The sequence below is a fragment of the Narcine bancroftii genome, chromosome 3 (genome assembly GCF_036971445.1).
Source record: "Narcine bancroftii isolate sNarBan1 chromosome 3, sNarBan1.hap1, whole genome shotgun sequence".
NCBI classification, from domain to species: Eukaryota; Metazoa; Chordata; class Chondrichthyes; order Torpediniformes; family Narcinidae; genus Narcine; species Narcine bancroftii.
Window position 1 is genome coordinate 185225827 of NC_091471.1, and position 17824 is coordinate 185243650.

General features: G+C 42.1%; 1 protein-coding gene across 1 annotated transcript in view; it reads right to left on the reverse strand.

Annotated features, from left to right (window-relative positions):
- Positions 1–3267: 3267 nt before the first annotated feature.
- The window catches only part of cds1 (CDP-diacylglycerol synthase (phosphatidate cytidylyltransferase) 1), a 160964-nt gene continuing 146407 nt past the window's right edge, over positions 3268–17824 (reverse strand). Inside the window, exons 14-17 of the transcript XR_011353995.1 lie at positions 16133–16250; positions 4001–4112; positions 3573–3696; positions 3268–3417 (exon numbers count right to left, since the gene is read on the reverse strand). The gene's annotated coding sequence lies outside the window, so the exon portion shown is untranslated. The remainder of the gene's footprint in view (positions 3418–3572; positions 3697–4000; positions 4113–16132; positions 16251–17824) is intronic.

Genomic DNA, 17824 nt, shown 5'->3' on the forward strand with positions numbered 1-17824 from the left:
TAAGACTGGCGGGGCTGATGGAGCAGGTGGTGGAGTGAACTTTTAATCTCAGGGAGTGGGCCACACTCGGGTGAATGAAGCTCTCGGTGCTGCCACTATCAAACGGGCACTTTGTTACCTGCCCGTTGACTTGCACATCCATCATAGAGCGTCCGAGGTCATGAGGGATGTCCCTGGTCAGCGTGGTGGGAGCCAGGACCTTCTCGGGGTTGGAGTTGTCGCTCTCCGGTTGTGTGCGGCGATTTATGGCATCCAGAGGTGTGGGGAGCATCAGTAGGGCAGCTTGGTCATCGCCCGTGTTGACAATGTTGTTCTAATCATCGTTGGGGGCCCTCCGTGTCAGCCGCTGCCTGGTCCAAAATGGCGGCGATACGTGGGGACCCGCTGCGTGGCTGGCCTCCTTCCCCAGTCGTGTTCATTGCGCCGGGGGAAGTGATGTCGTTGATGACTCCTGCAGGTACAGATGTTTCCCCCTGCAGTAGGCCGGAAGCAGTGATGTCATTACATCAGCCGGAAGTGGTGTTACACCGTGAGCCGGAAATGACGTCGCTGTAGTTCTCGGCAAGCTGCACTGGCGAGGGCAGGGGCTGGTCCAGGTGCTCAGGGCACACGCTGTGATCGCCACTGGGAGAGCCAAATGCTGCACCGTCGGAGTCAGGGAAGGTGGAAGTTATAGTGGGGACAATGGCGCCGCCCAGCACGCACATGTGGAGGGGTCTGCGGGGTAGGTGGGGTGGTCATAGAGGGCCGCTGAGCTGCCAGCTGGTTTTGAGAGGCACACTTTAGCAAAGTGGCCTTTCTTGCCACATTGGGAACAGTACTGGTTCCTAGCCGGGCAGTTTCGGCGCAATCGTCGGTCTGACCCACACCAGGACCCACAGTACTTACAGGGGCACTGGGCCCCTGCCACAGCGATGTTCTCCTCCCCAGCTCTGTCTGGGGCTGCAGCTGCAGTGAGAGAGGGCCATGAGGGAGCTTGGAATCGAAGACTTCGATATGCAGGGCTGCTGCTTCCAGGGTTCAGATCATTTCCACTGTCTTGGTCAGGGCATAGATATTATATTCCAGCAGCTTCTGCTGGATGGCTCTCGAGTGTAGCCCTCAGACTAAGGCATCCTGGATCAACCTCTCGACCTCCTCTGCGCCTTCTCTGGGTTCAGCCATGCTCGGTCGGGCCAACTCTCGCAGGTGTCCCAGGTAAGACTCGGCTGTCTCCCTGGGTTGCTGGGGTCAGGTGTTGAGGAGGTACCTTGCACAGACCGCATTCATGGAGGGCTTGTACAATTTCTCGAGAGTGTCCATTGCGCTCTTGTATGTGAGGACCCAGCTTTGTAGGACCAGCCTCTTCCGATCTGAGTCCAGGATGCTGCCTGCGTGCGCCTCGATGATTGCCTCGACCACGTGCCGCCAGATCTCAAAGTGTGTGTGGGCTTCTGGTGGTGTGGGTCGACTTCGAGGCTCCCTGCGCTCAGGAGTTTTTCCATGGCAGCCGTGGGAAAATTTTGTGGATTAAATTGTGGTGCGCTGTTAGCCAGAATCAGACACACATAAGGTAAAGACTGTACAACAGGCTTTAATCCACAAAGACTTCCACAGAGCCAGGCTGGCTGTAGCTGCAGTCAATTGACACCTGACTGGGTGGGGCTTGAACCATTCAGGCCAACTGATTGACAGCCGGCCAGATGTTGTCCTGTCCCCTTACACTCCTGCAGATACAGAAGTTGCCCCCTGCAGTAGGCCGGTGGTGTTCCACCACAATTATGGTGCCCTGAAATGGAGGAACTATGGATAAAAAGTGCTGTAATTTCTACATGGTCAAACCAAGTAACCTTGAATAAAATCTGGAATGTGCATTTTAATTATGTGTGAATTGCTTGATTACAAATTTAAAACTGTGGAACTCAGGGCAAATAAAGAGGAAAAAAGTGTCCTTGTCTCAAACGTTATGAGGATACTGTATATCCGATCTCTTAGAACACCTCCCAGTAACTTACCAACTACTAATGCCAGGCTTCCTGGTCTATAACTTCCTTGGTTATTTTTGAGCCTTTTTTAAACAATGGGACAATATTAGCTACCCTCCATTCATCTAACACCTCATCTGTGCCCAAGGATATTTTAAATATATCTGCCAGGGCCCCAGCAATTTCTGCACAAGTCTCCCTCAATGTCTGTGTGTTTAAACTTATCTGTGCTAGGGATTTGTCCACCTATATTCTCTTTAAAACAGGAAGTATCTTATATTAGGAAGGATTCACATATAAAGGATTTTAAGGTGGGCCAAGATGAACATAAAATAAACCTATTCACAGATGATGTGCTATTATATTCAACGGAACCAGCTAAGTCATTGCCCAAATTGCAGGCCACCCTGGAAGATTATGGTAAAATTTCTGGATATAAGGTAAATTTGGAAAAAAATAGGATTATGCCCCTGACTGACTCGGTCTAGGAAAGATATAAATAGGGGAGCCATTTCAAATTGCAATCAAGTAGTTTTAAATACCTAGGGATAACAATGGATAGAGATTTGGGAAACTTATACAAACTTATACACCCATCCTTTAAAAAAAATCAAAGACAATTTAAACAGATAGAGAAACCTGCCCAGTAAACTATCAAAATTAAGGTCTTGCCAAGATTACAATATTTATTTCAATCCATTCCTATTTATCTACCATGAAATTTTTAAAAAATTAAATGGCAACATAAGAACTTTCCTGTTGAATGGCAAAGTCTCCAGGATCTCCATGGAAAAATTGATGTGGGATTATAAATTGGGGGGGTGGGGGCTATGATTCCCTGATTTTAGGAAATATTGCTTGGCAGTCCAGTCGAGGTTCCTCACATCTTTATTTGAAGAAGGTGAACCACCAAAATGGGTTAACATAGGATGACAGCACAGGGGAGGGGATGGCAAAAGATTTCATTTACAAAACAAATAGTAAATTAATAAATAAAAGAACGGAAAACCCCATCCTAAAACATCTGGTAAAAGTCGGGAAGGAAATTAATGATTGTATCGGTAAAGAGATTGTAACGTCGCCAAAACCACCCTTAATACATAATGAACTGATACCTATGAATTTAGGTAACAAAATTCTGGATATTTGGCACCAAAAGGGGATCCGAACTATTGAGGATGAGAATACACAGCTCATGTCCTTCGAACAACTGAAGGATAAATATGATTTGCCGAATGGAACCTTTCAATATTTTGTACAGTTAAGATCCTCATGAGGGAAAAATGGAGTCCTACCTGAAGGGAACAAGGTGGAAGGGCTACTTCATCTGGGAGGTGCTCCAAAATTTATATCCAGAATGTACTTTGTACTTCAAAATGAGGCCCCAAAACTGGGCCTGCAAAGATCGAGGGAGAGGTAGGAGTCGGACTTGGGAATAATGATCGATGAAGATCTATGTAGGGCAAGTGCAACATTGGTGATCAATACCAGATTAAGATTGGTCCAATATAATTTCTTACATCAATTATATCTTGCACCACAAAAATTACATAAAGAAAAATCAGAGATATCGGAAATGAACTTCAGGTGTGGGTTAGAAATTGGTACCTTTATACACTCCACATGGACCTGCGTGAAGGTGAGACCTTCTTGGTTGAAATTATCTGATATAGTAACTTGGATTTCGGGAGCAGACTTCCCACTGGATCTGGAGTTGTATTCATTGGAAAACCTAGAGGACGTGGGGAGGACATTAAGTCAATTCCAAATTAAATTTGTAGATATTGCCCTGTCGGTAGCAAAAAAAATGGATTGTGATCACCTGGACGTCCATCTCACCCTTGTTCATCACTCAATGGACCACAGCAATGCACAACTGCATGCCCATGGAGAAAATAAATAAAATTTAAGAAATATGTATGATACTTTTGCCAAATATGGCAACCTTAACTAGAGCACTTTGGTGCACAGCTATAACATCAACCCATAGTTCCAAAAAGCTAACCAAATACATAAAGACAACATCAGAGAAGCACCTCAGGGAGTGGTAGTAGATTAGAAAGGCCGGCGGTACGCTGGTTTTCTTTTTCTTTTTACCATTTTTCTGTTTTTCTCTTTAATTGTTTTAGTTGTTTCATTTTCAAAGTTCTGGGTGGGGGGGGAGGGAAGGAAATTGCAAGTAAGCTGACATAATATTTAGCTGAGAAGTGAATTATACTAAAAGAACGTGTTAATACATTAGAAAGGATTGTTTTTTTTCCAGATGTGATACTGTTTTGGAAAAATTGAAAAATAAAATTTTCAAAAAAAAGACAGGAAGCACTCCTCTTTCACCTGTGTTGGTTCATTGATTTTACTGAGTCTGCCTCAGTTTCCTAGACTTTGTGCCAGTTTCCTGAGTAAATACAGATGCAAAATACCCATTTAAGATCTCCCCCATCTCTTCCGGCTCCATACATAGCCAATCACTCTGATTACAAGAGGACCAATTTTGTCCTTTACCATCATTTTGCTCTTAATATTCCTGTAGAAACCCTTAGAATTTTCATTCACCTTTTCTGCCAAAGCAACCTCATGCCTTTTAGCCCTCCTGATTTCCCTCATTTTTTCCTGCTTTTTAAAAAAATACTCAAGTACAGGTGTGCAATCCTTTATCCAGACAGCTCCAAAATCCGGCAAGTGGGGAGAGAAGCGGCAGCGCGAGTCGGGCGGGCGGGCGGGGGGAGACTGGCAGCGCGAGTTGGGCGGGTGAGAGACCAACAATGCGAGTCAGGTGGGCGAGAGACCAGCAGAGCGAGTTGGGCAGGGGGGGGAGAGCGGCAGCGCAAGTCGGGCGGGTGAGGAAAGAGGTGGGGGTGGATATGGCAGCACAATTCGAGTGGGCTTTCCGAAATCTGGAAAAATCCAAAATTTGGAGCACACTGTCCCCCAAGGGTTCCAGATAATGGATCATGGACCTGTACCTCATTTGCTCCTTGTTGCATTTATCTGCTATACGCCTCTCTTTTCTTCTTACTCTGATCTCCAATATCGCTCAAAAACCAAGTTCCTTATACCTTACCAGAACATACAAACTCTGTAATTTCAAAATTTCACTTTTTGAAACCCTTCCATTCACAGAGTACATCCTTGCCAGAAAACAACTTATCCAATCCACACTTTTACTGATCCTTTCTCATTTCCTCAAAATTGACATTTCTCTAATTTAGAATCTCATCCCAAGGCCCAGATCTATCCTTCTCCATAATTAGTTTGAAACTGATAGCATTATGATTACTGGACCCAAAATGTTCCCCTATATATACATCTGTCACCTGTGTTACGAGCTAAAAGGACCCCAAAACCCAGCAGCAACAGATATTCACCACAACAAATGGTTACTTAAACAAAGGTTGTTTTTAATTATCTTTAAACATGAAAACAGAATCAAACTTTAACTTATCACTATTAACTTAACTACCCAACTTAACCCCCTTCTAATTCTAAGTGCATGTGTATGTGATGTGTGTACAAATGTAAGAAAAGTTATTTGCTTCACAGTTCAATTTCACTTCTCATTCTTCCAAGTTCTCTGGTTGCAGGTAATTCTTATACTGTGCACAGAATTTAACACGTATAAAGTTCGTCAGGCTTTGGTGCTCGAAAGGTAAATGTTTACTGCTCAGGAAGGTTCTTTGTAGGTTTGCAGAGAGAGATATATGTTGCTTCAGGATTTCCACAACTGAGGTGCCACCATTAATCACCTCAATATTTTGCTGATGAAACATGCCCCATCAGGGTTCTCCAGATTATAACCTCTTTTTTTCAGGCTATCACAGAGTTCCTTTCTGTTCCACTCATTCCAAGAGAAACATCAGACAGATGACACTTCCAGCCATCGCCACTCTGGAGCTTCTGTTTCAGTTCCAACCAGCTTCTCCTGCTTGTTTCAGCTGTGACTCTCTCTCTCTCTCTCTCAGATTCCAACTGCCAGCCACATGTCCCTCTCTCTCTCTCTCACTTGCAAACTCCTTCCCCCACCTTCTCCAGCAAACAATAAGAGTTAGTTTTATGATCCCATCTGCTGTTTTAGATAGACAAGCCTCTCATTGACCTTTGAGTGAGCACTTTACAGAGAGGTCAGAAAATCCAACAGAGACAACCTGACTCCATTTCATGACATCATTTCAATTAGCACCTACTTGTGAAATGTGCATAGCATTCTCCATAGTTTCTGTAAAGCCACTGAATATGCATTCTTCAGTATTTCAAATAAGATCTGTTTTAAAGAGTGTGTATGTGTGTAACCTATTCTAATTTTACAAATTTATCTCCCAAAAACATTTCCAAATATTCCATTGCACCTGCCCTGTCTTTTTCTCTAATAGGAGATCCAGTATTGCCCTCTACAGGTGTTACCTCTATATATTGATTCAGAAAACTTTCCTAAAAACATGTGACAAACTCCAAGCCATCCTGCTCTTTTACAGTATGGGAGTCCCAGTCAATGGGGGGGAAAGTTAAAATCTCCAACTACCATGACCTTGTGTTTCCTGCAGCTGTCTGTTATCTCTCTACAGTTTGCTCCTGCAATTCTCACTTACTATTGGGTGGTCTAAAATACAACCCCATGAGCATGGTCATACTTTTCCCATTCCTCAGCTCCACACGTCAGTAGATGGGCCCTTCGACTGACCTGCCTGACCACAGCATATGTTCCATGACAAGTAATGCTACTCCTCCCCCTTTCATCCCTCCTCCTTTCATGTCTGCAACAACAGAAGCCCAGAACATCAAGCTGCCAGTCCTGCCCTTCCAACAATCAAGTTTCGCTAATGGCCACAATGTCATAATTTTACATGCAAATCCACACACTAAGCTCGTCTGCCTTTCCTACAATACACTTTGCATTGAAATAGATGCACCCAAGAACATTATTTTCATCATGCAGAACCCTTTGATTTTGGTCTTTATATTATGTTTATTTTCCTTAACATTATGTTTATTTTCCTGCACTTTACTATCTGCTCTGGTACTCTGGTTCACATCCCCCTGCAAATCTAGTTTAAACACCCCCATCCCCATCCCCACCGGAGCAGCTCTAGCAAACTGTCCCACAAGCCTATTAGTCCCTCTCCAGTTCAGATGCAAATGTCCCGCTGAAACAGGTCGACCTTCCATGGAAGATAGTCCAATGATCCAGAAACCTGAAGCTCTCCCTCCTGCCCCATCTCTTTAGCCACATATTAAGCTGCATTATCCTCCTATTTCTAACCTCACTCACACGTGGCATGGGTGGAAATCCTGAGATCACAACATTGGAGATCCTGTCCTTCAATTAATACCCTGTACAGTTGCAACAAATCGGCCCCTATTTTATGTTTGTCGCGATCGGGACATACAATAACTACCATATAGAGATTTGGGGACCTCTGATGGTACCACGGGCTTGTAGATTACCCCCGGAACTTCTTAAAATTGAAAAATCAGAATTCAACCACATGTAAGAATTGGGCATAGTCTACAGATCTGGCTTCACCATTGCATAGGGTTCCAAATAAATCTCCTGGGAATTGGTGGCCTTGTGGTGATTATCATGCCCTGAACAACTCTACCGTGCTTGACCAGTACAACATCCCCAATTTACAAGACTTTTCAGCAAATCTCCATGGCAAACATGTATTTGTGAAAATAGATCTAGGATGGCTTACCATCTGCAGGCCAACAGCCTCATTGAGCATTTCCATCGTTAATTGAAGACAGCATTAACAGCAGATAGTGATGCACCTATGTGGAGTGAATGTTTATCCATGGTTCTCCTTGGCATGCATACTGCTGTTAAGGCAAACTATGACTAAACTTGTAAATATAAGATATAGATTAGTTCAGTATAATTTTATATCAATTATATTTGATTCCACAAAAATTAAATAGATTAAATCCTGCCATATCAGATTTATATTTTAGATGTAAATCTGAAGTTGGAATTTTTTTTTCATTCAATTTGGAAATGACCCAAAGTTAGACAATTTTGTTTAGGCTTAGGTTATTTTTTCGGAATGAATTATGGGGGTCAAATTCCCACAGGACCCAATGTTATTCTTTTCTTTTCTTTTTTTCTTTCTTTAGGGGTGGGGGGCTTGGGAGGGTAGGTTGAGGGGACGAAAAGATATATTCCACATGTGTAACTTCTTTTGAAATAATTTAAAATTGAATGTAAAATTGCTCTCGAGTACCACTCGCCAGAAGAGTCGCTGCATCTGGAACATGTGCACTGGTCAAGTTTGTTCGGCTCTTTCTTTCCCCCTTCAAGATGAGCAGAATGAGGCCATTTGACCCATTTTATTTCTTTACTGGTGCGATCTTCATCCCCGAAGATGCTTCTGTTTGGGCAACTATAAGAGCACGATTGTTGTGTGAGGGTTAACAGTAACAGGAGCCTGTCACCATTTTCCCTCAGATTTAAACACCACAGCAGCTGGGAATCTGAAATCCTAAAAAACAGAATGGTGGAACTACTCACTGAGTTAGGCACCATCCTTGCAGAAAGAAACTCTTTCAGTTCAAGGGAAGTCAATTTTTTTTAAATTTCTAAGTCACAGGAGAAATTGAGAGGGAAATGATCTCAGGTGGAAATACAAGAGAACAATAGTGGAGGTCTATAATAGTTTGCAACCAGGTGAAACCAAATCACCAAGTGGTGGTGCCAGCTGACAGAATAAGGCTTGTGCATAACAAAAAGTAGAAGGGGTGGAAAAAGGAAGGGACAAGCACCACTGCTAAAAACACCATCTGTTATACGCTCAGTTTGACATCTTGATTTTCAACCACACTTTTCTTCAGTAGCCACCACATTGGAGATAATGGTGAATTTTGTTGTTGACATCAATATTTGCTGAGAGGCGGCTCTCTAGGTTGTTCAGGATGGTCCTGAATCCTTGTTGTTAGAGGATACCGCTGCATTAGTGCTACAACATTCTAATGAATGAATGGAGCCTAAAAGATACTCAATTTGCTTTGGGCATGACTTGGATACACTGAAACTAGCCAATCATTAAAATGTTTATAAAACATTTGGACAGAGAGTAGACAAAAGTCTAATTAAAGTATAGGAAGGCTTCAAGATTGGCATGGATGTTAGGCTAAAAGGCATATTTCAGTACTGTACAACTCTTATTGTAACATACCAATTCAAGCCAATGACATTAAGGTTCATTGGAGAAACCATATCAAAATTGTATTCTCTTCACTGCTTCATTTCCATTGTCTCACGATTTCAAGTTTTGCATTCCTTGATCATGGAAATTTATGGGGTGATCTAACTGGGGTGCTTAAGATGATCAAGGAAGTTGATATGGCAGAGCAGAGCTATTTCTTTCAAAGGGAATCCAGAAGAAAAGATTCAAAGGGTGATATCAGCATTTTTCTCATAATTGTAACAGAATAAAACCATAGAACATTACAGCATGTATTATCAAATTAAAGCTTTATCGTTGGATAATTTTGGGCATACTTTAGGGTTACCTAGACGGTCTAAGTTTGAAATTTTACTTACTGAGGGTGGTAAGAAAGGACATATCTGAGATGTATGCTTTATTACAGAATAAAATGCTTAAGCCAGATATACATAAATCTGCATTGAAATGGGAGAAAGATAATTTCTCAGGATGAATTTATGTAGGGATAATATGACTAAAATTGTAAATGTAAGGTATCGATAGTTCATTATAATTTAAATCATCAATTATATTTAACTCCAGAAAAATTAAGGAAATATCATTTTATTTCTTCGGATTTATGTTTTAGATAAGGATGTGGGTTATTTTTTACATTCTACTTGGTATGTGAAACAGTGAAAACTTTTTGGAATAAACTTAAGGAAATTTTAGAAGTTATTTTGAAAGTGAAATTTTCATTAGATCCTTTAGTATTTTTGCTAGGTAATATTAAGAGGATTAGTTTAGAATTAAAAATAAATAGATTTCAAATCACTTTTTTTGAGATTGGCATTAGCTGTAGGTAATTTGGCAATTATCTGGAAAAATGAGACTGATTTGAATATTCAGAGATGCCATTGGAGAAGATAACATAATTTACATGATAATTATCTTTTTTAATTGTAAAATTTGGAGCCCATATTTGGATTATATGGGGTTGAATTATTAAATCCCCTCCCCTACTCTAAGCCATGGTAATTAATTGATGAATTTTGTTATTATGGGTGATCTCCTTTTTCTTTCTTTTTTCTTTTGGGGTAGGTTAGAGGGGGTGGGGGTTGTAGGGGATTAGTTTAAAATCATGTATCTATTTTGTGTATCGTTCTTTAAGTTTTATTCATTAATTGTAAGTTTCAACATATGCATCGTGATTCAATAAATAATATTTTTTTAAAAACAAACAAAAAGAACACTACGGCATGGAAAAAAGGCCTCTTCAGCCCTTCCAATCTGTGCCAAACCATTTTTTTTTGCCTAGTCCCACTGACCTACACCCAGTCCATAGCCAACCATACCTCTCCCATCCATGTACCTGATCAAATTCTTCTTAAATGTTAAAATTGAGCCCGCATTCACCACTTCAGCTGGAAACTTGTTCCACACTCCCACCACTTGCTGTATGAAGAAGTTCCCCCTTCATGTTCCCCCTAAACTTTTCTCCTTTTACTCTTAACTTATGTCCTCTGGTTCGTATCTCACTTACCCTCAGTGGAAAAGCCTCCATTTACTCTGTCTACCCCCCTCATAATTTTAAATACCTCTATCAAATCTCCCCTCATTCTTCTGTGCTCCAATGAATAAAGTCCCAACCTGTTTAACCTTTCTCTGTAACTCAATTTGTGAAGTCCAGGCAACATCCTAGTAAATCTGCTCTGCACACTTTCTATCTTATTGATTTCTTTCCTGTAGTTAGATGTCCAAAACTGCACACAATATTCAAAATTTGACCTCACCAATGTCTTATACTATTTTACCATAACATCCCAGCTCTGAAATTCAATACTTTGATTTATGAAGGCCAATATGCCAAAAGCTCTTTACAACCCTATCCACTTTCCACTATGACGCCACTTTCAGGGAATTAGATATCTGTTTTTTCCAGATCCCTCAGTTCTACTGCACTCCTCAGTGCCCTATCATTTACTGTATATGTCCTCTCTTGGTTTGTCCTTCCAAAATGCAACACCTAACACTTATCTGCATTAAATTTGATCTGCCATTTTTCAGCCCATTTTTCCAGCTGGTTCAGATACCTTTGCAAGCTTTGAAAACATTTTTTGCTGTCCACAATGCCTCCAATTTTAGTGTCATCTGCAAACTTGCTGATCAAATTTACCACATATCATCCAGATCATTGATATACATTACAAACAACAATGTTCCCAGTACTGATCTCTGAGGCACACCACTAGTCATTAGCCTCTAGTCTGAGAAACAATTCTCCATATCTGTCATTGTCGGATCCATGAATACCTAGAGTCTGAACTTTCCTTTTTTTTTGAATATTTTATTTATCATTTTTCAAACTCAAATTTGTACAGTGATCATTTTTCATCACTTTTATACAAGTTTCACCATTGAGTTTGAGCCCCATTTTTTCCCCACACCTCCCTTTCCTCGTTATCACACATCTTTGGCTTGGCTTCGCGGACGAAGATTTATGGAGGGGGTAAAAAGTCCACGTCAGCTGCAGGCTCGTTTGTGGCTGACCAGTCCGATGCGGGACAGGCAGACACGATTGCAGCGGTTGCAAGGGAAAATTGGTTGGTTGGGGTTGGGTGTTGGGTTTTTCCTCCTTTGCCTTTTGTCAGTGAGGTGGGCTCTGCGGTCTTCTTCAAAGGAGGCTGCTGCCCGCCAAACTGTGAGGCGCCAAGATGCACGGTTTGAGGCGTTATCAGCCCACTGGCGGTGGTCAATGTGGCAGGCACCAAGAGATTTCTTTAGGCAGTCCTTGTACCTTTTCTTTGGTGCACCTCTGTCACGGTGGCCAGTGGAGAGCTCGCCATATAATACGATCTTGGGAAGGCGATGGTCCTCCATTCTGGAGACGTGACCCATCCAGCGCAGCTGGATCTTCAGCAGCGTGGACTCGATGCTGTCGACCTCTGCCATCTCGAGTACCTCGACGTTAGGGGTGTGAGCGCTCCAATGGATGTTGAGGATGGAGCGGAGACAACGCTGGTGGAAGCGTTCTAGGAGCCGTAGGTGGTGCCGGTAGAGGACCCATGATTCGGAGCCGAACAGGAGCGTGGGTATGACAACGGCTCTGTATACACTTATCTTTGTGAGGTTTTTCAGTTGGTTGTTTTTCCAGACTCTTTTGTGTAGTCTTCCAAAGGCGCTATTTGCCTTGGCGAGTCTGTTGTCTATCTCATTGTCGATCCTTGCATCTGATGAAATGGTGCAGCCGAGATAGGTAAACTGGTTGACCGTTTTGAGTTTTGAGCCCTTGAGCAGGAAAGGGCTTTGGCAAATACTAGAGCGCATCGGATGTCCCCCAAAGTTCCTCAACATGATTATCCAACTGCACGAAAACCAACAAGGTCGGGTCAGATACAGCAATGAGCTCTCTGAACCCTTCTCCATTAACAATGGCGTGAAGCAAGGCTGTGTTCTCGCACCAACCCTCTTTTCAATCTTCTTCAGCATGATGCTGAACCAAGCCATGAAAGACCCCAACAATGAAGACGCTGTTTACATCCGGTACCGCACGGATGGCAGTCTCTTCAATCTGAGGCGCCTGCAAGCTCACACCAAGACACAAGAGAAACTTGTCCGTGAACTACTCTTTGCAGATGATGCCGCTTTAGTTGCCCATTCAGAGCCAGCTCTTCAGCGCTTGACGTCCTGCTTTGTGGAAACTGCCAAAATGTTTGGCCTGGAAGTCAGCCTGAAGGAAACTGAGGTCCTCCATCAGCCAGCTCCCCACCATGACTACCAGCCCCCCCACATCTCCATCGGGCACACAAAACTCAAAACGGTCAACCAGTTATCACACATAATGGACCACATAACAACAAACATTCAAGATGCTCACAACCAAGGTTACAAACATAAATCAGGGGTATGTGGATTTGTTACACCTGGGTGGCCCTTGACCTGGCCATTATCCTATCCATGGTCTTCTTTATTCTTTTTTCCTGGATTGGAATGGGATGGGGCTAGGCTGTGAGACAGGATGGCACACCCTATAACTGTGCACCTATGAAGTTTAGATACAGTTTCTAAATCTTAAGGAAGGTACTGTGCTTTTTCCTGAGATTATAGGTAATCTTCTCCAGGGGAACAGAACTCTGCATTTCTACATTCCAGCGAGTAATGCTCAAGATGGAGTCGGACTTCCAGGTAGCTGCTATGCACTTCCTGGCCACTGGCAATACGACGATTACAAATTGGATTTGAAATTTGGACAGCTTCATTGTAAGTCCATCATATTTCCCAACAGGAACAACTCTGAATTGTGTGGGAATTCTTTGCCGATGATTTTACCCAGGGGTTCGCTCAGCTCCAAAAGGGCCTTACCTTGGTTGCATTCACAAGCATTCCTGTCACAATGCAACATCTGAAGCATTGGTCAGAGATTTCTGATTTTGATCTGTTCAATTTTAAACAATGGTCCATGTCAGGTATAGCTGGTGAAGAAAATTATACTGCACCAGCCTATACCGTGTGTAAACGATTGCTGTCATGTTGATCCGACACAGGTCCGACCAACACCGCTTGTCAATCGTTATTCCTAATCCCGACTCCCACCTCTGCCTTGACTTGTGAAAGCCTGGTTTAGGCCCCCCTGCCTGAAGTAAGAAATACTTTGCCAAAATAAACTTCCTTTCGAATCAGGGTCTCTATGTCACTGCACTCTGGTAAGGCCATAGTTGGATCTAGTTTGTCCCTCAGAAAAAATCTTAATTGTAAATAGCAGTGCCAATTGTAAATCTCCTATTTGATAAAACATATTTATTTCTAAGCTTCTCAAACAACATTAACTGCTCCTGCTCATAAGTCCTTTATACACTGGATGACATTACTACGCCAGGTATCTGGGATCTTGTTATTCACAGTCCACGGGAGAAGTTTATTCAGAGCCAGGGGTGATTCTGGAGACGGCCCCAGTTTGAGCCCTATACGTTGATCAATTTTCTTCCAAATTAGAATTACTTGTTTGCATCTGAACCTTCCTGATTAACCTCCTTTGTCAAAAGCCATACTGAAGTCCATATAGACAACATCCACAGCCTTTCCTTTGCTAACTTTCCTGGTAACCTCCTCAAAAAACTCTATAAGATTGGTTAAACATGACCTACCATGCACAAAGCCATGCTCTCTATTGTTATGGATTGGATTAATAAAATTATGATTTAAAAATATCTTAAAAGGTATAGATTGTGGGGGTTTAGCTTTGGTACACTTCACAAACAGACATTAAAAGTAACATTTAACAGACAAAAGTAATCTTATTTGAATTGCAAGAGCTATGCATAAGCAGAGACTTCATGTCCACAGTGACTTTGCAGAAACTTTGAAGAATGCCTATGGAGACTTCACAAGTAGGTGTTAATTGAACTGAAGGTGTGGAAAAAATGGACCATTGTTTTTTAAGGAACAGATGTCCAGGCTCAGAAATTGATTCCGGTGCCAGCAATCCAAGTCTGGTTGAAGGTTGCTCTTCTAAGAGGGGTCATGTGGTTTTTCAAGACTGCAAGAGGATAAACAAACTAGTGATTTCTTTTTAGAGAGAAATTGGTTTACAGCAGGAGTTGATGTTGGAGACTGCAAGCTTTGCACTCCTGCTCTGCCCCATTGAAGATGAGTTTTGAGTTCTGCCTATTCTCAACCCTTGTAGTCAATTACAAGAAGAAGTAGCTGGTTAATGTGTTTCTCCTGGAATAAGGGGGTGGGGGGGGAAAGAAGATCATCTTTTCAAAAGTCGAAGGGGGGAAAGTTTTTCGGCAAGACACTGAAATGACTGATTGAAGGAGATCAGTTTTTATGTGTGTCCAATGAACAACTCTCTATCTGAAATCAACAAAGACTTTCCTTTGAGGTAACAATTTAAAGGACCAGAGTCTGATGAAGATCATAAATGTTACATTCTGTGCACAGTATGAAAATTGCCTGATACCAGTGAACTTGGAGAAATGAAAAGTGAATGATTGGACAGTGAAACAAAGAACTTTCCTGAGCACTCATATATTACATACACAAGCACTTAGAATTAAAAGGAGGATAAGTTAATAGTAGTGTTAAATATTGATCTTATTATTATGTTTGAAAAAAATTAAAAGCAACTTGTGTTTAAGTTGCCATTGTCTTGGTGAATTTCTGTTACTGCTGGTTTTTGGAGTCCTCTGCGCTCGTAACACTATCCCTAATCTGTCCATGGCTTTCCAAATAATTGTATATCCGATCTTTTAGAATACCTTCCAATAATTTACATACTACTGACACCAGGCTCATTAGCCTATAATTTACAGGGTTACTTTTGCAGCCTTTTTTAAACAACAGAACGTGAGCTACCCTCCAATCCTCTGGCACCACACATGGCTAAGGACATTTTAAATATTTCTGCTAGAGCCACTGCAATTTTTACAGCAGCCTCCCTCAAGGTCTGAGGGAATATCTTGTCAGGCACTGGTTATTTATCCACCCTTATTTGCTTTAAGGCAGTAAGCAGTTCCTCCTCTTTAATCTGTATTGCTTTCATGACCTCACTGCTGGTTTTCCTTAATTCCCTCGTCTCTGTGCCTCTTTCCTGAGTGAATACTGATGAAAAATACCATGCAATCTCTCCCCCATCTCTTTTGGATCCATACATAGCCGACCACTCTGATCTTCAAGGGGAGCAATTTTGTCCCTTACTATCCTTTTCCTCTTAATATACTTGTCAAAACCTTAGGATTTTCCTTCACATTGTCTGCCAAAGCAACCTCGTGTCTTTTTTTTTAAGCTTTCCTGGTTTCTTTTCGAGGTTTTTCTTGCATTTTTTTAGACTCCTCAAATACCTCATTTGCTCCATGTTGTCTATACTTGTTATACACCTCTCTCATCTTCCAAAACAGATCCCCAATATCCCTCGAAAATCCAAAGTTCTCTCGAAAACCAAAGTTCCCAATGTCTCCCTTGCCTTTGATCCTGAGAGGTACATACAAACTCTGTACTCTCAAATTTACACTTTGAAGGTCCTCCACTTACCTCGCACATTGTCGCTGAAAAACAACTTATCCCAATCCACGTATTCCAGATCCTTTCTCATTTCCTCAGAATTAGCCTTTCTCCACTTTCGTTGAGGTGTGGCAGCCATTTTCGAAACCTTGAAATGCAAGTGTGATTAGCCTTCCCAAGACCTTTTTCAATAGGCATTCAGTGAATAACAAGATCACAGATCCTGAAATACTGAGAACAAGGAGACAATTTGGAAGTCATGCTGGCTCCCCCTTTTTTCTTCTCCATGTATTTGTATTGTTATTCTTGGTAATTGATTTTTATGCCTTTACTGAGGTTAAAGTGGGAGGGAGGGTAAAAGATGGGGAGAGAGGGGGAGAGCTGAAGGGGGAAATGGAAGAGAAGACTCACCAAACAATGACTTGTAAAAGGGGAAGATTGTTCCCCTACACTACCTGGCTAACATGAGTATGTAAAACTATAAATAAAATTTTCAAACAAAAACTGGCCTTTCTCCAATTTAGATTCTCAACCCATGGCCCAGATCTGTCCTCCATAATTAACTTGAAACTAATGGCATTATGATTACCGAACCCAAAATGTTCCCCTACACATACCTCTGTCTTCTGTCTTGTCTCATTCCTTAATAGATCCAGTATTGCATTCTCTCTAGTTGGTTCCTCTATATATTAATTTAGAAAACTTACCTGAAGACATATGACAAACTCCAAGCCATCCAGCCCTTTTACAGTATGGGATTCCCAGTCAATAGGTGGAAAGTTAAAATCTCCTAGTACCAAACCTTATGTTTCCTGCAGCTGTCTTCTATCTCTCTACAAATTTGCTCCTCCAATTCACACTGACTATTGGGCTGTCTATAATACAACCTCATGAGTGTGGTCATACCTTACCTGTTCCTCAGCTCCACCCATATAGCCTAAGTAGACAAGCCCTCTGGTCTGTCCTGCCTGAGCACAGCTATGATATTTTCCGTGATGAGCAATACCACTCTTCTCCCTTTCATTTCCACACCCCCACCAATCACATCTAAAGCAACAGAAGCCCGGAACATTGAGCTGCCAGTCCTACCCCACCTCCAACCAAGTTTCACTAATGGCCATAATGTCATAATTCCATGTGCCAACCCACACTCTAAGCCCATCAGCCTTTTCTTCTATACTCCTTGCATTGAAATTGATTCACCTGAGAAAAATTCCACTACACTCGACCCATTGACTTCTAATGGTGCATGCAATTTTAACATCAACTTTTCCCTCCTCCATTCCTCTATCTGCTCTGGCACTCTGGTTCGCCTCCCCCTGACAAATCTAGTTTAAATCCACCAAAGCAACACTAGTAAGGATATTAGTCCTCTTTCAGTTCTGATGCAAACTGTCCCATTGGAACAGGTCCCACCTTCCCTGAAAGAGAGCCCAATGATCCAGAAACCTGAAGCACTCCCTCCTGCACCATGTCTTTAGACACATGCTAAGCTGCACTATCTTCCTATTTCTAACCTCACTAACACGTGGCACAGGTAGTAATCCTGAAATCACAACCCTGGAGCTCCTATCTATCAATCTCTGAACTCTCCTTGCTGGACCTTCCTATCCACTTCATTGGTCTCTACATGGACCATAACGTCTAGCTGCTCACCCTCTCTCAGGAGAATGATGTGAACTCGATCTGAGATAACTCAGACCCCTGGCACCAGGGAGGCAA